The following is a 21,026-nucleotide window of genomic DNA, read 5'->3' on the forward strand; positions in this document are numbered from 1 at the left end:
TTATACTGGGAGACCTGAAGTGGCAATTTAGCATCACTTGGTGCTTTTTATTCATACATGATAATGTCTGGCATGAAATGGAGTCAATACATATGCTTTGAAGGAGTGAATTTATATTTAAGTTTGCAATGGCTTTATAATTCTACAGCTCTCTTCTTTATTTCATTTAATCATCTCATCAACACCTCTCTAGAAAGTAAAAAATAGTGTTCTCATTTTACAGAAAAAGAAATTGATGTTTGGGAGGTTTAATATGTCCAAGATGCATAGGCCTGCGCAGCTGGTCTTTCTTCTTATTTTCAGGTCATAATTACTGTTTGCTGGGAACATACTGGCTGCTGGTGTTAGGCAGGTCTTTTGTTCCTCATTAATTACCTCCTCACACCAGGAGGCAGGTAGGTCTTTTTATCTCCAGTTTTCAGATAAAGTCTCAATGAGGTTATGTAATTTGAGCTGAATCACACAGGCTATGTCTGATCAAGCTGGCATCTAATTGCAGGGCTTGCTACTCAAGAGGATGTGACCTTCCTGCCATCACCCAGCTGCCCTTCCAACTAAAGTATAAAGCTATTGCTGTTTCCATGTTTAAAAATCTGACAGGCACAAAGCATGGACTTAAGGGATGGCTACAGTTATGATAGCTCAGTCAAGGAGTCTCTGTTTGGGGGAGTTTTTTAAAATCTACATTGTATAGCATTATTATGCATCTACATGAACTTAATTTACTGCAACAAGCATTGACAAGTACTGTTTTGTGCAAATTCTGTGTGATACCCAATGTCCATTTTCTTGTCTTCCTTTCGAAAAGTGGCCATAAGCAGAGCCCTGATTTTGTTGAGGATAACAATGTGCTTAGGTAAGAGACGCCATTTCCCATCATTGCAGGCAGCTTGGCACAGTCATGTGAATACCTTCTGCATGAAACCTCCAGGGAAGCTTTCTAAAGGGCCTTTTCCTTCCCTTTCCCTCTGACTGGAATGTGGACATGATGTCTGGAGCTCAGGCAGCCATCCTGGGCCACAAAGCATCATTGTGAATGGATGCCAAGTGTTGGGGATGATGGAGAAGAAAGAAATAAGGAGTCTAGATTTTTGATGACATGGTGGAGCTGCCCAGTTAACCTTGGGCTACTTACAATTGGAATTATCACATGAAATAAATAAACTTTTATTTTGTTTAAATGACTACTTTCATCTGATCTCTAAATGCAACTTCTAACTTATGGAGTTACAGGAAAGCTGGAAAAGATATATTTATTAGTCTTTAGGAAAGACAAGCCTATAACTCACTACAGTATAGTCTGAATGTGACTTGATCCAATGATCTAATGAAAACATAAACTCAGTGGGGAGCATTCCAGAGAGAGAAGAAATTAATTCTGCTAAGAAGAAGGTATCAAGAAAGGCTTGTTGCACCTTGGATGGAGGAAGATAAGAAGTGGAACAGAAAACTCAGTAAGCAAAAGAAAGCCTGGAGTCCAAGAAGGTGAGCTTAAGTGATGGCAAGTTTGTTGCAAAAAAATGACTTTGATATTTCTGAAACGATTTTCTTTAAGTTTTCAGCAAAGCATTGACTAGTCATAGACTTTTAGACCTTGCTCTGTGGACCCACATCTAAACCAAACTTCAAGTTTGTGTGTGTCACTTGAGATATTATCTGCCGGCACATTCAAGTCTCTTTCTTTAAACATATCACTTCAGTGGTGATGTCTTAAGCTACAGAAAGAGTCACCTTCCTTTACACATTTAACTACAATTGAGTAGAGATGACTTTTATAAGATTCAGTCTTACAGTTTTAGGCCTGGGTTAAAAAGCTGTCTTTGAGGTGGGAGGAGAAAAGGAGAGGGGAAATAGTTATTTGGGATCCCTTCTGGGATGGCTTTTACATCTGACTCCTTGTGGCAGGAGTGATTGTCTGATTATTTTATTGCAAGGGTCAGGCTGCAGCAGAACCTCAAAGGCAGGAGGGTAAAGAATTAGGGCTCCAACCCCAGGGGCTAATGACGCTAGGGAACTTCAGGAGCTTATGACATGTCCCAGACTTCTCCCTCCAATATCCATGCAATCCTAACCTTTACTTGGCCTCTCCTACAGTTAGGGCAGGATCAACTAATTAGATTGTGGTTAATGGGATGCAAGTGGGAATGAGCTAATCTCTTCCAGGTTGAGAACTTAAAGGTGTCCTATATTATAATCCCACCCACCCTCTCTCCCCTCACTGTAGCAACATTAGATCTTGAATTACAGGTGCCATAGCTACAAGGTGGGAGCAGCCTGGGACCCTGAATTACTGTGTGGAAGAGATTCTCGAAGAGGAGGTGTTTTCAAAGCATCTGTCTTTGTGTGAGCAGGAAATAAGCGTTGGTGGTATGAAGACATTGAAACCTGGGAATATTTGTGATGGCAGCTAGCATTAATTACTCTGATTTTGACATTAATTCTTGGCAAGGAAAATAAGTGAGAGGTGGTGCACCTTTGATTAGAAGCATGGGATTCGGAGTTGGAAAATACAGCCTTCAGCTTGATTCCTGGGTGAGTTTGGGCAAGTTTCTTAACCTCTTCAGCCCCAGATTTTTATCTATAAAAACGGGAATAATGGCTGTGCCTCCTTCCTAGGGCAGTTTTTTATTTTTCAAAGTATGGTTGCACAGACCACCTGCATCAGAAATACCCACAGGACTATTACGTTGCAAATCACTGTGTATCCATCTGGAAGCTACTGAATCCAGATCTTTGTGGGTGGGAGGAAGTCTGTTTTTTGTTTTTTTGTTTTTTTAAGTTATCCAGGGGACTCTTACACTTACTAAAGTTGGAAGATGATCATTCTAAGCAGTTGTGAGGATTGCACGAGATAATATGAACAAAGACTTTGGGACTATATCTGGCCCATGGTAAGTGCTCCATATATGGAAGCAATTATTTTTATCATTAGAGCACACTGTGATGTAGACTAACTTGGTCAGAAACACTAGGCAAGTTCATGAAGAGAAGAAAGGGAGATGGCATTACTCTTTCTCGGGATTATAACTCTTACCTCAAAGGAAGCCAAGAAGACAGGCACACTGAATGTAACCCAATTTGACTTAAATGGAAGATTGAGGCAAATCATTGTGATGTGTTGAGTATTCTGCAACAAAATAACAACCTGAAAACAGATGAAGAAGGTTGCTCTCTTAACAGCAAAATCCCTTAAGGCTCCCAGGCGTTCTGAAGGTGAATTTTTAAGCATTGATGGAAATGCGTTAATGAGCATATAAACCTGTGGTCGAATGGTGACCACCATGCCTGAAGCTCTGTTGAAAAATTATTGACAGCTATATTGCTTATTCCTGTAGTGGTTAGGAAATGAAATGCCTTTCTCTAATCAAGTAATTGCATTAAGGAGCTACTGGGAACATTTGGTTGCTTTTCCGGAATAGGCAAGAAGTCAACTGCACTTCAACCAGGTTAACTGTCAAGAGGAGTTTGGCTCAAATTTCTTTTAGTTCAACTAATGTCTTTTTTTTTTTCTCATGCATAAGTAAGCAAAAGTATAAAAATAAAGTCAGCTAACAGCCAAAACACAACAGCACATTTGTAATAAATCCTGCCTGTTTCTGAAATGAAATTCAGCAAAAGATGTGTTTTTGTTTTTTCTTTTTAAGGGAGGGATGGTGGAGATGTGGGTTTGGACACAACCTTAAACCCTAAAATGAGCCGCAACAGAGGTGGAGTGAGATGGATTTCCAGTGACTAAGGCAGACAGCGTCATGCCCAGCTTTAACTGTGTGAAGATTCATTGTGCATTTTGCCATGGTCCAAGCAGAAAGATACATTTTCTGGTTACAATAGTTTCAGTCGGCAGAATTTACCTGAAAAGTCAGTCAAAAAAGTCTCTCATTTGAAAGATGAACTGGGAGAGAATTGTGAACACACAGAACAAGGATATAAGTAGACAGAAAATGGTCATTTTTTTTGTCGAAGTTGTTATTGTGAAATTTCAAGCCCCTTGAGTCTTCGAAAGGCCACTTTTACGTCTACAGCTCCATAAAGATACAACCACTGAAATAAAAAACACAGTGACTGGGCCATTTTGTTTAAACAGCGTCACATTCTTGGCCAGTCTTGTTTGTCACCAAATTGCCTGATGAATGCTGTTTTGATGCCACGCCCTAGATACAACTTTGTGTTTTTGTGCTCTTGGGCACGAATGGGTGACTAGCTCACTCATGGGCTGTGGTTCTAAGGCCCCTGGTTGCTGAGCAAAGTGGATCTGAATGGCTAGAACATTTGAGCCATTTGTCCGGTCCTGCTCATTCTCCTCCTCTTCCTCTTTTTCTCTCCCGTATATACAGTGATATGCAGGGAGTACTACTACATCATAGATCTCAGTCCTCAAAGCTTACAAAATTACTTCCATTTGTGAGGTAAACTTATTCTTGTTCCTCAGTCTTGAATTTACCCACCAGGCTTGCTGCAAAGAATGAGCTTAAAAATAACCTAACGATTTCCACGTGGCAGGGCCATGGGTTACAGAGCACAGCCTGTGCCGCTAGGACAGGAACCCACATTGTTCTTGTTGGAAGGAGTGGATGTGATGGCAGGGAAAGCTGACACAAGAAAGAAGCTGGCCACCAAGCCTCCGAGCTTTGTGACCTGATGCTTACCTGACCCATGGCCAGGCTGTCTCCTCTCTGCCAAATAGGGAGAGAAACTCTGACTTGGCTGACGTCGTGGGTGTGTTAGGTAATATTTGCCAACTACTTTGAAGATGAAAAGCATTATGGGGCACTAAATATGATAATTATCAATTATAAAACCTCACACCACTCCCTGGAACACTAGGGGCAAATGAGCAGGAAATATAAATGTTTGTGACAGGAAGCCAGGAGCCAGGATGGCTCGTGAAATGTGAAAAGTTCAACACACAGTGTCCTTACGTGGGGCAAGCCAGGAACTCATTTGTCTTTGGAAGGTAAATGCTTCCTTGAGTTAATGAGGAGGCCCCCTGAGAGACTGCCTTCTTGAGTACTCATGGAATTATGGGCAAGGGGTGCCCTTGCACCTCTCCAGTGCCACCTGGGTGACATGACAAAAATGGCCCACTTGGAGTTTGGCCTGGGCTTTTCCCTCATCCTTTCTCTATTATCCGAGGATAACAGGGTGATAGACTGAAGACATCTGGGCCGTTCAGATATTCACACATTCTAGACACACATCACGATGATATTCACACATCACGATGATATTCACACATCATAGTCATTGAGCTTTTGCAAGGATCTTGGAACGAGGCACACACCTCCTCTGGCCATTTGATTATGTTTATAAACTTAAGTGTTCTTGTCTTAGAAATCTTTAGCCTTTTCAGGGTCATCTGGAATCCCTAGGCTGATGTCATGTCTGGCTATCGGCACATGTAGTGTAGGCAGTTGACTCTACAGCTTTATCTTGAGGGTATGGGGCAGGATGTCTGTCCCCAGTAGTCAACCCTTTTGCCCATCAGGCCACCAATGGGAATTCCTCTTGCCAGTGGTTTGTCTGTACAAGTCTCCCATCAAATGCATCCTTGCAAAGGATGGTGGTAAAATAATAACTCCTTCTCGTTCATCTTTTTTGAAAGACAGAAGAATTTGGGGGCACTCAGAAGAATTACAATTATTTATCTCCCATGAGATAAGGGGCTGTCTAACAGGCTGAGGTGTGGTCAGGACAAAACAGAGTGGAAACAGTGCCCATTACTGAGCAAGTAGACAACATAAGACTCCAAGTCTAAACCCCACCAGCACCCAGCTGTGTGCTCATGGTGAACCCCTTCCCCTCCCCTACAGAGCCTCAGTGAACATTTGTAAAATGAAACCAGCCCAGCAAGGCAAATGATTTTAAGTGCTTTCATGCATGCTCTAAAGACTCAATGTCTTTTGAGCTAGGTCTCCAGTGGTATTGTTAGGGGAAAGAAAAAGAGCACTGTGACTTTCCTGGGAGAAACTACCAGCTGTGTGACCCTGGGCAAGGTATGCAAGCTCTCTGTCCCTCAGTTCCTTCACCTCAAAATGGGGATAACAATGTACCTACCTCACAGGATTCTGAGGATTACACAAGCTAATACTAAAGCATGGAGAATAGTGTCTAGTATATCATAAATGCAGTGTGGATGTTGGTGAATAAATAGAAAGAAAATAAACAATAGATTCCTTTGGCAGTTAGAGAGAGACACAGAGTTAAGGCCCACAAGTACATTAAAAATAAGACCAGAAGAGAGAAGAGAAGAAGACCTGAATGTGCTAAAGAAGCAAATATTTAGAAAAAGTTAAGGAGCTGAAAGCATCTCATCCGTGTTGGGATGAGTAGTGTTGGGTGGTTCATTTCCTTAGGAACCTGAGTACCTGAGAGAGAAAGCTCAGTGGGAAACTGGAGTTAGAAGGAAAAAGTATCAAGAGCAGTGAGTGCCTCTGGCTGGTCCTAGAGTTGATAAGCCTAGGCTTCCAGGGAGAGGCTGATCCATGCTGGGAACCCATCAGTACTGAGGAAGAAAAGCGGGGACTAAAGAAGGAGCAATTGTGCAGGGTGGGCAACCTAGTAACAGGGGCAAGGGGGCTACCTGGATGAGGAGGGGAGGACCAGGTATGTAGGACTGGGCTGGCAGGTGAGGTTATGTTCAGAGGGCTCCAGTGGGAAATCTGGCATGTGGAGGTCGGCCTGCACAGGGGGTTGGCAAGCAGAGACACAGAAGAGCAGGTCTCAGTAACACAGGCAGGGGTCCAGCACCAGATCGGGGCATTGGTCACAGGAGAGAAGCTTGGGGCAAAATCTGGGAGTCTCCAGGAACACAGCTGTTCTGTGTGTGGTAGAGACTCAACCATGTGTTCACCAAATCCATTTCCTGTTCTTCCTGGGTCCGGGACTACAGAAATGTCCTGGCCACCCCCCTCCCGATAGGTGGAAACTGGCTTGTGACTGAGTCTGACCAGTGGACTATGAACAGAAGTGGGGAGCATCCCAGGCTTGGTCCCAAAGGCTCCCTTGCAATATCCTCCATTCTCACCCTTTCCTGCAGACTGGGTGCAGACCAACACGACACCTTTGGGAGATGGAAGAGCTGTGGATGGAAGAAGCTTGGGTCACTGAATCTGATTTGGAAAACCTATTTTGGAACATATTGCAATAAACTACTTAGATTACTGGGTTTTGTTGTTATATCTGTCAGTGTTATTAAATTTAAACCAGTAAACTGAGGCTTTCATGGATAGAGTCAATCAAAGGTTAAGGTCAAAGACATTCTGAGACTTGCCCAGATTTAGGATGAAGCAATAGAGGGCCCTTTGGTGCTTGGTGGCTGCAACGTAACTGAGTTCTAGTAGGGAGTTTATTTTTGTTGCCTGTGTGTAATTTTTACCCCAAGAATCCCTTATGGTGCTGGCTGTGACTGCTGAACAAACTCTTAGTGCTTAATGTGTGTGTCTGTAAACATATGGAGAAGGGAAAGCTGCCTGAAGATTGGACAAAGAGCCTTGTAAATGTCTTGGGGTGAATGACAATGGGAAGGTTAGGAGGAGTCTGCTGGGGAGCTGCCTGCAAACGTCCCCTCTTATTCAGGAATTGTATCATCAGCTGAGTCCTTTGGAATTAACAGACAATGGTGAAGATAAAATGATCTTTTAGCATAAGAAGCTGTAGGTGGTATGGTAGCCATAAAAGTTCCTCATTAGTGACAAGATTTTAACAAAACCAAATACATTTTAAGAAACAAGGACATCCATGGCTGGGCGTGGTGGCTCACACCTGTAATCCCAGCACTTTGGGAAGCTGAGGTGAGTGGATCATGAGGTCAGGAGATCGAGACCATGCTGACCAACATGGTGAAACTCTGTCTCTACTAAAATACAAAAAATTAGCCTGATCTGGTGGCATGCGCCTGTAGTCCCAGCTACTCAAGAGGCTTAGGCAGGGGAGGCAGATGTTATAGTGAGTCGAGATTGCGCCACTGCTTTCCAGCCTGGTGACAGAGCAAGTCTCCGTCTCAAAATAATAATAATAATTAAAGAAACAAGGACATTCATATGTTTTCTGAATATTTTGACTCACCACATGAGAGAGTGACAAATTGTGGTATCTGAAGAAAAGTCTGGGTAAAATTTCCACAATAGACTTTGCAATTTAGTGATTCTGATCATCTGAACTTCAGTTCCTGGTAGCTTGTGAAGATCCTATCACTTTCTTTAACAATGTATTAGCAGGACAGAGGTAAGTGGCTTCATGGCAAGCAGTAGCAGCTCGTATATTTTACTAACAGTGACACCTGGCCATAAGTCAGGCTGTTACAGTCCCTAGGTGAGCAACAATTTTAGTCATGACACACAGACAATATTCTTCACCAAATAAATTTTCCATAAGAAGAGGGAGGACCAGGCATATTTGGTGTTGAAGGATTGATTCCTATTTTTCAGTAAATTATGTCTCTGAATTAGTGTGCTTCTCTCAGTATGCATTCTGATGCATTCAACAGTTCTTGTTCTTTTTAGTGGAATTTTTTTTTTCTTTTTCCTTTTGTGAGACAGAGTCTCACTCTGTCACCCAGGCTGGAGTGCAGTGGCATAATCATGACTCACTGTAGCCCCCATCTCCTGGGCTCAAGTGATCCTCCCACTTCAGCCGCCTGAGTAGCTGGGACTACAGGTGCATGCCACTTTGCCTGATTAATTTTTTAAAAATGTTTTTTGTAGAGACTTGCTGTGTTACCCAGGTTGGTCTCAAATTCCTGGGCTTAAGTGATCCTCCTGCCTTGGCCTCCCAAAGTGCTGAGATTATAGGCATGTGCCACTGCGCTCAGCCGTAAACTGTATTTAAATTCTTTTTTTTTCCCCATGTATAGATTGTTTTGATGTTTGAGAAGTTCATTGCTCTGTTTGCTCCCACTAAACATTTTTAAACATTTAAGAAGAGGCTGTGTTTCCCCTGAGGCAAAGGACTGAGAACTCCACAACTGAAGAGTTTGTTTAGAACTCAAAACAGGATGTTCTGTTTGACCAAAAGAAAGTTTCTTTCTCTGCTTTTCATTCTCCTGTTAACTCTTCCCTTTTGCTAGCATATAAAAGATAATATCACCAGACAGTCAGTAAAGGAACGACTTATAAAAATTTGTAGTAATCTGGCAAGATTTTTCCCTTCTATTTTGTTAAATCTTAAGATTGCTCAACCATTGATGTGATTGTTGTTTGTGTGTTTTTTCTTTAGCACGCCACCCTGGCATTTTGAGGCTGTGCTTGGGCTTAAAAAGTTAAGCCAAAAGATCTCGGCCATCAAATCCAGATTTATGTACCATGCAAGCTCCCCTCCCTCGTTCACAGACATACACATTCGCGTTGCAATCATTTTGCAAAGGGTGATTCAGAGACGGGGAACATGGCGTTTCTTCTGAGAAGCAAATGAGTAAGTTGACGCACACTGCTCACTTTCCTGCCTCACCGTTGTCACTGTCCTGAGAACCTTGGTGAGCTTGGCTATGGGAATCAAATTTGAATATGCATTCTTGAACTTTGCCAGTCAAATCACATGCCTGCCCTATTATCCTCTAAGAGAGCCCGCAGCAAACGGAGGGAAGGAGGAAACAGGCTTGCCCAACATCAGCACTTTGTTCTGGATGAGTTTTCAAAGCTCCTAAGACGGTTCTGAGGAGCAGTCAAGGCTGAGAACTCTGTTACAGAGCACAGGTTAGACTGCGGGCCTCTTGGGACAGGGCTGGGACTCTGGTGTTTGTATCTTTAAGTGCTAAGCCCAGCAGGCAGCACAGAAGAAACGGGTGCGGAGGAGCACACTCTGGTTTCCAAAGACCAGTCCTGGCTTCCCTGAACCCTGAGCCACTGCTCCGTGTTTATGGCCAATTGGGACAAAGGTGCTGAATCCACGTGGAAGATGACACCCCTTCCGCCCCCGGGGCACATCTGCAGAGAGGCTTTCCAGGACAGTAGTGGCCTTTTAAAGCTCCTGCAGAGAGGAGTCCTTGTAAGATGGGGAGCTGCTAAGTGAGGATGAAAAAGCCCGGAACTGAGAGTCATCTCTCGTCCTTGTTTGGCCACTGACTGAGCAGCTGCTCAGTATTGGTCACTGAACCTCAATGTTTTAAAAATTGATGTGAGCTGGTTGCATTCAGATGTTCAACATTTGCCCAGCAACCATGGGAGGAGAAGAAGAAAAGGCCTGAAATAAGGGAACTTTGACAGCCAAGCGTGGCCTTTGATTCCCCCTCCCTTGATCTATCAGTTGTTCAAGCTACAGACCACCCCCAAGAAGTATCAGAACTGGGCAGGTCCAGAGGTGAGACAACATGTGAATATTGACGGTGTATCAATGGGGCATTATTCAGCACAGCTGTCTCTACCACGATGCTGAAACAGGGAGATCCAGAGCACAGTTAATGTGGAGAGCAGACTCCTCCAGAAGGGAGGCTTTGGAGAGACCCACTGGGCCTGACTGTCAGGTACAAGGAATCTTGAACCTGGCACAGGCAAGCAGCACACCTGATCTCTGTATGTTCTAAGAGCCTGAGTGCCTCAATTTCAAACAGATAAAGCTTATCATGTAGATGGGAGATTGGGACTGCTTTCATTCATTCATTGGTTCCAGGTTTTACCCCTGTACTCACAGAACTGATGAGGGAGAGGAAGCATCAGCCACTGCAATAAGGGCTGGGGGATACGTGCTGACCACTGGAGGAACAGAGACCAACCAACAAACTCAACCAAGTGACCTGGAACATGTGATGCCAACAGCAGCACCATGGAGGCTGAACTCAAGAAGTTCAGATGGATCAGGCACAGTGGCTCACGCCTGTAATCCCAGCACTTTGGGAGGCCGAGGTGGGTGGTCAGGAGATCGAGACCATCCTGGCTAACACGGTGAAACCCCGTCTCTACTAAAAAAAATACAAAAACTAGCCAGGCGCGGTGGCGGGCGCCTGTAGTCCCAGCTACACGGGAGGCTGAGGCAGGAGAATGGCGTGAACCCGGGAGGCGGAGTTTGCAGTGAGTGATCGCGCCACTGCACCCCAGCCTGGGCGACAAGAGCGAGACTCCGTCTCAAAAAAAAAAAAAAAAAAAAAAAAAAAAAAAAGCAAAAAATTAGCTGGGTGTGGTGGCAGGCACCTGTAGTCCCAGCTACTCAGGAGGCTGAGGCAGGAGAACCCCTTGAACCCGGGAGGTGGAGGCTGCAGTGGGCCCAGATCGCACCACTGCACTCCAGCCTGAGCAACAGAGCGAGACCCCATCTCAAAAAAAAAAAAAAAAAAGAAAAGAAGTTCAGATGACAAAGGAAGGTTGTGTGCTTTTCGGCACGTAGGAACATTTTACAGACACGCTCTATGCCTTCATGTTGAAGAAATACAAAGTTGAGAGAGGCAGAGGTGAGGAATCGGTCTTGTAGGTGGTGGTGTCTCAGAGAGGAGCAAAGAGTAAGGAAAAGTAGTATGATGGTTTCTGATCCAGTGTCTGCCACAAACCAGCTTTGTGACCAGGTAAATTGTGTCCTCTGGGCCTCAGCTTCCTCATCTGCGCATTGAATGCAAAAGACCTATGATCTCTTCTGACTTGCCCTGAGGGCATGATGGCTGGCTAGACCAGCACCAACACCCACAGTGTTCTCATTACACACATGGACACACAGGCTCACACTCACACGCATGCACACATACGCTCGCATGTATATGCTTGTACACATGCACATATTCATTCCCACACGCACCCTACCACACACAAGCACACTCACATATGTGCACACACCAATATAGGTAGGGATGTGAACACACACACATGCTCACACACAGCCTTCCATGCACATGCTACATCCACACATATATGCTCATGCACACACACACACTCCTTTACATGCACTTTCACACATGTGCACACACAGTCCCCCACAACATGCACACTGTCACATATGCACACACACGCATATGCTCCCGCACGTGCACACACACTACCATGCACATCCACACATCTACACACACAGATCTGAGTGCCCTATAATCCACACTCCATGTCCAAATTTTCAGAAAGCAGTAACAGACCAGTCAGGAAAGGAAAATAAAAATCATCTGGCGCGTTTTTATGCAATCCTGATGATCTTGCAGCCTCGGGTTTAGTCTCTTTTTCCACAGGGTAGGGCCAGATACTTCCGTTTTTACGTAGGTACCTCTTTTAGGGAGACAAAGCATTAAGAGAAATGAACCAACAAGGGAAGAATTTAAAACAAAAGAAAAACACAAGAAAAAGAAAAAAACAACAACAAAAAAAGCTTTTCCCATTCATGGCAAAACAAAAAATAAATAAATAAAAAGGATGTTTGGAGTGTTTGTGCAGGATATTTGTATAAAGAACTGCATGTCCTTGTTTACTTTCTGTGGAGCCCCATTTCCTTCCTAGAATTCCTGGTGGTCATACTCACCAGTTATGGGACTTTCGAGATGAAAATCTGTGACACAGAGCACACACACACACGAGCACACACACACACACAGGCAGGGGAGTCCTGTGAAGCCGGACGCTCTGCAATCTAGGGCATTTCTGGATCAAGTATCTACCTCCTTGTGCCTTGCCATTCTCTGACCTGGCCCCAGAGCTGCAAAGAGAAGCTGAGGAGGACATTGCTAAGGGTCACACCTGGTGACACCTGTGTGGCCTGTGGTTAACAGTTTGGGAAAGTCATGCAGAAAGTAAGCATCCTCACTCCTGCATGCCAGGACGGGGATGGCTACGCGCCAGCCACATCCCAGGGCGATCTCGATGGAGCAGTCCCCTCCTGTGGGTCTCTGATGTCCCCAGGAGAAAGGCACATTCCGAGGTTCACATTCAGTTACACAGTGCTTTTGCATGTCTTACCCGATTTCATCTGCACACTTCTATACATTAGATAGAGCCCTGTTTTACAGATGCGAAAACTGAGGCTGAGAGTGGTTAATTTGCCCAAGATCACACGGCAAGAAAGTAGTGGAGCTTAAATTTGGGTTTTCATTGTCTAAGTCCAAATGTTGTTCTTTACCTTGCATCATGAATAATAAAAAATAATTAAAATAATATTAAATGATATGCAAACATTTTTCAAGGGTTTACTAAGTGCCTGACGCCATTTTCAGTGCATTCTATGGATCACTTTATTTAACCTTACAAAGGTATGAGGTGGATACTTTCATTATCCCCAGTTAGCAGATGTGGAAATCGAGCTCCAAATGGTTAAGCCACTTGCATAAAGCCACATGGCCAATGAAGAGAGAAGATGCTTTGGTTTACTGCCCTGCTGTCCAGAGGAAGGCCTGAGGTACCCCCCAACCCGCACCCCCTCATTGACTGCTTTCAATGTACAATGCCATAAGTATCTCACTCTGTCATGGACATTCAGAGAAGGCTTCACCCCACCAATCAATGACAACTTACTTTCTCCCCAAGGATCAGATAATTGATCTGATTATGGGTTTGCTGCAAATGGAAATTAACATCATTTGCCCTTCTATTTATTTTTGCTTTTCCTGCTGAAAATGCTATTATGGTTACATATGCCATAAAAGATTTGTAGTAACGTTGTATCTACATTAATTTCCATCCAAGAGTTTTCAATTTTCACTTTTTATGGTGATGGAGGCTACAAACGAGAAACCTGCAGTGACTGTAAATCATTCTCTTCACGAAAATGTGCCAGATGAGGTGAAGGAAGGCGAGCACAGGGGCCTAAGAGTAAGGGCATGTTTAAAAAAAAAAGGATTATTCATGCAATTATCCAATTTCTTCAGTAACTGGCAAAAAATCTTAGGGATGTAATGAAAACACACTCACAAACGTGTTTTTAAGAACAGTGTTTTTCCCAGGCCGGGCGCGGTGGCTCACACCTGTAATCCCAGCACTTTGGGAGACCAAGGCGTGTGGATCACGAGGTCAGGAGATCGAGACAAACCTGGCCAACATCGTGAAACCCTATCGCTACTAAAAATACAAAAAATTAGCCAGGCGTGGTGGCGGGCGCCTGTAATCCCAGCTACTCGGGAGACTGAGGCAGGAGAATCGCTTGAACCTGGGAGGCGGAGGTTGCAGTGAGCCAAGATTGCATCACTGCCCTCCAGCCCAGGCAACAGTGTGAGACTCAGTCTCAAAAAAAAAAAAAAAAAAAAAAGTGCTTTCCCATTGAGCTTTCGCCTGACCGATGGAATCATGGATGGACCCCTCACCAGGCCACTGAGACTCAACTGTGCCACGTCAGGGTCATGGGGGAGACTGAATTTTGCCGTCCAGCCCTGAACACAGGAGCCCAGTTTGTCTCAAATCAACCCTTTTGCAGGCATCTAAGAGTCATTTCTGGTGTGAAGATGAAGAGGTCTAATGTAGTGTTTTAAAGAGAAAAGGATTCTCCAGCCCCATAGGGGTGAGAAGTGACACAGAGTCACATGACATAAAATGACGAGGCCTGATGTGATTGTGACAGTGAGGGTGACTCATTGATCCCAACACTGGGATCCTCTGAGCCCTCCCTAGCAGGGTATCAAGTGTTTGAGTGAAAGACTGCAGCTAGCAGACTGACAAAACCATGCTGAACTCACTGGGGCAACTGCCTTTATTTCCAAGGCGGCTTCCATCGAAGGGAGTGGCAATTCATATAATCACCAATTTCTGAAAAACATCTTTTCCACGTCAGATGGAAACCAGTTTTGCAGCCTCCTTAATGCAGGTGCTGTGACTGAGGCAACTAGAGAAACAGTGGACACCTCCCTGGTCCCACTTCCCCAGTGCCTTGAAGTCCGAGAAAAACACTGATTAACATTTCCAGGCTGCTGTATTTCCCTCACCAGCCTCAAACCCCCGATCCACCTTCCTGCAACCATCACAAGGGCGTGAATGTCCCCAGGAGGCAGGTTGCAGAGTTGCTTAGATCCGGGACTGCATCCCAGTTTGTCCATCTGTGTGTCTATGTCTGAGTAAGTGAGTTGCTTCTTAGCGCTCTGCGGGACTCTGGTGTTGCTTGTTGCTTTGGCCTGGGGCCGATTCCTCCAAAGCAGTGTGTCTCTTTGCAGAGTCTCTTAGAGCTGCAAGGCAGTCTGGGATCATCAGAGAGGATGCTGGGACGCTTCAGAAACGGAGGTCTTGGTAGAAAATGTCCTTTGGCGTGGCCTCTGAAGAGTCCAAACGTGGGACAGGACCCCCGAAGGCGGTGCACCCGGCACAGAAGAGGGTGGCTTTGCTACCATTGGGAAAACTTATCCGCCACATCCTCATGAGGCAAACACCTTTCTCTACCTTACCAGCTCCTCAGGTGGCCTCCCTGTTGCCTTCTTATTCAAGACAAGATTCTCTAGAATGTTCTTTATCCTGAGTCCAGCTGATTGTCTATACTAATACCAGTACGGGGTGCAGATGAAGACAGCCAGTGTGCCTTGCTCCCAAGCACCCCCTCCCCAAACCCCAGGAGTTTCTGGAACATTCCAACTCTGCTTGAGGGTATCCATGCAGCATCTACTACCATGAACGGGTAGCCTGACCTATGGAAAACTTCTATGATTCACCTGAGGGTAACTGCCCTTTGTGATTTGAAAGAGCGATGCTTACAGAAGGTGTTGTCATTTCTGAACTTTGTACTCTCCGCAGCGACTGCTGAATTCATGTATTTTAGGAAGACCTACTTGGTTCTACACGTAGCTAAAACAATTCAGTAACCCCACAGGCAATTCTGCAATAGGTCTTGGAGTGATGAAATCAAGAAGGAAAAGTTCTGTCTCCCCATTTAGAAACTGTTGAGCAGAAAGGTATAAGTCAGGCTTTTCCTATTACAGGTCTCCTTCTGTGTAAAGAGGAAGTTCAGTTTTCATTTATCTCTTGCGCCCTTTGAAGTACAGGCCTCTGTCTGCTTAATGGCCCAAACCGGGGCGACTAGGATGAATTCCTTTTACATCAAACACACCCCTGTCTGAAAAGGCAGTAATATTTCTCAACAAGTAAACCTGCCATGACTTTGGTGTTTGCAAGCTGAAGATGGTTAGTTACCCAGTGTGGTTGCTAATGGAGCAAAAATGCGCATAGAGCAGGGAGCAGGCAGAGGTGACTGGGGACCCTCTCACAGGTTGTCTAACCACAAACCCATCTCTTCTAATCCATTCTACTCACAGGGCAGGCTGTCTCCTGTAGGGGCCAAAAGAAAAAAAAACAGAAAATGGAGATGGGAGAAAGACAGGAGAAGAAAGGAAGAAAAGATGAAACGTGGAGAAATAGCTAAAGGAAATGAAAAGAACTTTATTGCTCAGTTTCTTCTCCTGCATGACCCAATTATCAGATTTTGCATTTAAGTTTAAGACAGTAGATCAAACAGCGAGAGGCACTTTGTACTTCTGCCAGGAGACCATATGATATCTCTCAGTGACTCTCCTGCATGCCAGGAACACAAACCCATGCCTCTTAGCCGGGTCTGCATATGGTGCAATGCATGAAAAAACAGCAAAATTCGTAAGTGACTGCACTCGTGGGTGATGTCCAGGATTTACGGTGCTTTATCAGTTAAAGCCAAAAAAAAAAAGAAGAAAAAAAGGCCAGGCAGAATCTAATTATAACTTTCCACAAGTAAGTCAACAGTGGAATGAGAACTGAGAGACAAAAGGCTGGTGTCACGCTTACTTTACAAAATTGATCATCTTGAGGATTGTTTTATGTGGGATACAGAACGTTTTACAAGGTATGGATCATATCTGTTCTGGGGATTTTGACATTTTTTGCGGTGACCATGTGCAGCCTCCATAGATGTGAAGGGCTGGATGGCAGACGTTCACATCTTCCTTCTCCCAGCTACGGTTTGCCTCTGGAGATAATTACTTTAAGAACACACTTGTTATGCATTGAGATAATTTATGTGGACGCTTATGTATTTAACGCTTGTTCATGCCTTTCAATAAGACTTCGTACAGCTACATGAAATAGATGCTTTAGAAAGGTCTCTTTTCACTTCCCAGAATCATGGCAACATCAGGAAGAGGAACCCTTCCCCTTCAAGGCTTGGGGTATGTCAGGAGACACGGTGGAGAGATATTCTACTCACCACAGCAGTTAGTTTTGGAAGCACCACAGACAACTCCAACATCATTAAGGGTGGTGAAATCAGGTTGGCAATAGCACTACTTATTTTTCCAAATTAAATCAGTCCATATTCTTTGTAGATTGTTCAAATTCAGCCCTTTCCCTGGGAGAAGACAGATGTGGCAGAACAGGGGCACTGCTGTTTTATTGTGATCCTGGATGGCTGGGGTTTTAAGATTGGCCTTTGCCCTCAAAAGTCCCCTTCAGCCTTCAGAAAAATCCTCCAGTGTTTTTTTCAGTCCCCCACTTCCCTTCACCCTTTACCTTTTACCTGACTGGGCTCCTGCGTTGGTCAGAGGTCCTGTTCCATTTTGGTGCACTCTTAATGTGTGCATATTATTCTTTACATCTGCAAACTCATTTAATCCCTACACTCACCTTGTGAGGCAGGCACCATGGTTGTGTTCATGTATGGACTATGATGGACCCACTGCACACTGATGAAAACCATGGCCTCATGTAGTAAGAGGTTAATAGTTGGTCAATCCGGGTGAAGAGTATAGAGCCATTCTTTGTATTACTCTCGCAACTTCCCTGTACATTCAAATTATTTCAAAATTAAAAGACAAGTGAAAGGTCTCCAGAGCTAGATAATTTTGGTTTGCAGTAATGGCTCAACTATTTACCAGTTGTTTGTAAACTAAGGGTTTTACATCTATTGCCCATTTGATCCGTATAATCTTACAAGGTTAGGTAGGTATGTCGTTTATGTAGGTATTATATATTAATTTCAGCTATGCCCATGAAGTAACTGAGGCTCAGAGAGGTCGAAGAATGTGTCCAAAATGCCTGGGATTAGGTATACTATGCTGTGGTTATCTACAGTTTGAATTGACTTATTAGTATTAGGATCCTAGAGCTATGAAGAAATAAAGTGTTAGATCAGTTCTTTTCTTATCAAAGAAGATTTTATGAGGACACACAGTAGCTGCCAATGAAGACTCTGATCTTAAAAGATACAGCATGTAACTTAAAATTTCTTAACTTCCCTTAATTGATTTCTAAATAATAGATTGATAAGGAGAATCCTGGGAAAGGCCAAACATTGAGAATTTTGTTAATATTAATTCTCCCTTATAATCGCTGTAAAGAATGATAATTCTTTTCTTTATCTTAAGAAGGTACTTTATTATCTTGATCACTTTTATCACCTTCTAGATACATTTAAAATTTTTATCATCCATCCTTCCATCCATCCATCCATCCATCCATCCATCCACCCATCCATCCATCCATCCATCCAACCACCATCTATCCTATCCACCCATCCTTCCATCATTCATTATGTATGGTGTACATACTATGAACAAGGTCTTTGTCAAAGAAGGAAAGGTGCATATCTAGCCTTCACTGAAGTGAAGGAGGGAATACAGGCCTAACTACACCAGAAGGTAGGGCACAGGTTCCCACGAGAGTGCGAGAGATAGGGAGGTAAACACCGGCAGCTCAGAGGGGACAGAAAGGCTTCTTTGGAGCCCATGAATTGCAACAATCAAACCTCAAGCACCACATATTTTACAGAACAAGCACAACAACATGTTGTGTGGTTGACCGGGGCCTAATAAAGGATTTCTGTGGCCTACCCTGATGAAGCAGTGAATTGCATTGATGTCTTCACTGGAGGAGCGATCTCAGGCACGATTTTAATGACCCTTTGCAGGGTTACAACTGATCTCTTAGAGACCATCATTTAAAAAATATAGTTTAGAATACTTTCTCTTAAACACATTAACAGGCCAACTTTTAAGTTTATATGGCATTTTTATATCCACTACCTAAATCTTTCTGTAGTTCATTCCATTTATACGGCACCTGGATAAGCTCATTTTTACTAGAAAAACTGGAAATGTCACTGCCTGCCCTGCTGTGACTTTCAGATCACTCCTAAAATATTGAACTAAGGAGCCCAACATTGACCACTGGGGGCTTTGAATTCATACTTTTCATCTAGGGAGATGTCCATTTGGTTTCTGCCTGCATATCAATATTCTATGGCAAAACATTTTCCAATTCTATGGTAATTAAATAAATACAAGTTTTACTAGTTTTCATGACAAATAACCTCTGGAAGTAAAACTATTTATATCTCTTGCCTCATGTGTCCACTTGCTCATTATCTACCTAAAGAAATTTATAATATACATTGCCCTATATAGCAAACAAACGAAAATTACCAAAAGCAAACTCATGTTCCTAAAAAGTATGGATAAATGTGATTTTTGCTTTGTGCTTTGTCAAATGAATCATACGTTACCATCACTAAAGACATTTGCTATTTCATAGAATTCTGTTGTGAATCTTATCATCCAATAAAACATTTCTCTCGATAGATCTTTTGTGTAAACAGGTGTTGAAATGTTAGGTTTAGAGAGACTAGACTTTCTATTTAAATGACAAAGTGCTTTGGGGCTTTGCATGGATTAACTCTACAAAGGATGAGGTTGGTGGCGTGCAGCCTTCCATACAGCAGGCATCATTTAGCAGACATCTTATTTTCTAATAATCCCCTGTTGTCCAGTTGCATGCAACAGGACCTATGGGTTGCAGAGAGCCTGATGCTCCCTTTGACTTTTCTCCCTCAACATCTTGCTCTGGGTGAGATCATTCATCTATTATTTTTACATTAGTGACTCCTAAATCCATGTCTCCAGCTCAGAACTATTTCCCTGGAATTCTGGACTGACATTGCTAGAGAAGCCTGAGAGCTCTTGTTGTGTATTTCATGGAATCCTCAAAACCAATATATTCCAAACGAATCACTTGAATGGATTTCCCAGCTCACTAGAGATAGGTACTAAGGCTCTTTCTCCCTCCATCTGTCTCTTAGAGACTATCTCCTGGTTTTCAGTCCTGCATGCTTATATGCACAAAGAGAGGAGGCAGATGTAGGAATCTTTTACTCAGGCTCTTCATATCTCTAAAAGATAGTCCCACTATGGTGCCTGTGATGTTGTTATATTGTAGTGTTTGGTGTATTTGATTGTCTCCCTTGCTACACAGTTATCATGCCGAGGACAAATTTTTGTCTGTGAATGGAGAAGAACGAGGGAAGGTCAAATCCCTGGAACACACTGGCTTCCTGACCTGGACTGGACATGACAGATACTTTTCAGGACCCGGATCCAGTGTCATCATGTGTGGGAATTTTTTGTATGTGAATTTTATGATACTACACATATATAAGTGATTTTTAACAGGCCATTTATTTTCTCTTATAGTTTTCCAAACTTTGCGTGTATTGATATAATAAATGTTTTATCACAGATTCAATCCCCTCTTCATGCATTCATCATTACAATCCTCCTATAAATCCGCTTGTAAATCCCAAGTACTAGTTTAATTTACCAAGAAAACAACATAAACCTCCCTTCATGTCATAGAAAACTCAGCTTGGAGACCCTTTATGTTAGACCTCGTTCCCTCAGGGATGTCATCACTACCCAGGGCAAATGTCTCATCTGACACTGTTAGCTTCTAAGGAACACTTTAATCCTTTCTACTATTGCCAGCATAGCACACGAATGACACCAAATCCACTACAAATCTCCAGAGAGAAATGCATCGCTGATATCATGGCTTTGTCTGCATTTAGCCAGTGAGGAGAAAATTGAGCTTCTTTTCATAACTTCCACAAGTGCACTCTTCTAGCCCACTTTGCCTTTATTATCTCAACATTTCTGATGAATCAGAATTTTGGCCTGGATTATCCAAAGAATTGTTTCAGATCTCTTTGCCTCCACACATAGATAGAGTTTTAGGCAATGCTCCTCCTGCCCCTTCATAAATTCACTGCTTTTCAAAAATTTTCTTCTCTGTTTTTGCAAAAGCCAAGTGCAAAGAGGGAAACTAATTGATTGTACTTCTTCTTGATGTGCCTGATAGTTTTCTGTCGTCTTAATCATCACACGAGCAAGATTGCTCAACACCCAGGCCTTCTGAGGTCTGAAC

At 43.4% G+C, this 21,026-nt stretch overlaps 1 protein-coding gene across 4 annotated transcripts in view; it reads right to left on the reverse strand.

Annotated features, from left to right (window-relative positions):
* Positions 1–21,026, reverse strand: part of RUNX1 (RUNX family transcription factor 1) — a 262,810-nt gene that overhangs the window by 165,904 nt on the left and 75,880 nt on the right. The window lies entirely within an intron of this gene.

This window comes from Trachypithecus francoisi, unplaced genomic scaffold (genome assembly GCF_009764315.1).
Source record: "Trachypithecus francoisi isolate TF-2019V2 unplaced genomic scaffold, Tfra_2.0 Lachesis_group14, whole genome shotgun sequence".
In the NCBI taxonomy this organism is placed as follows: Eukaryota; Metazoa; Chordata; class Mammalia; order Primates; family Cercopithecidae; genus Trachypithecus; species Trachypithecus francoisi.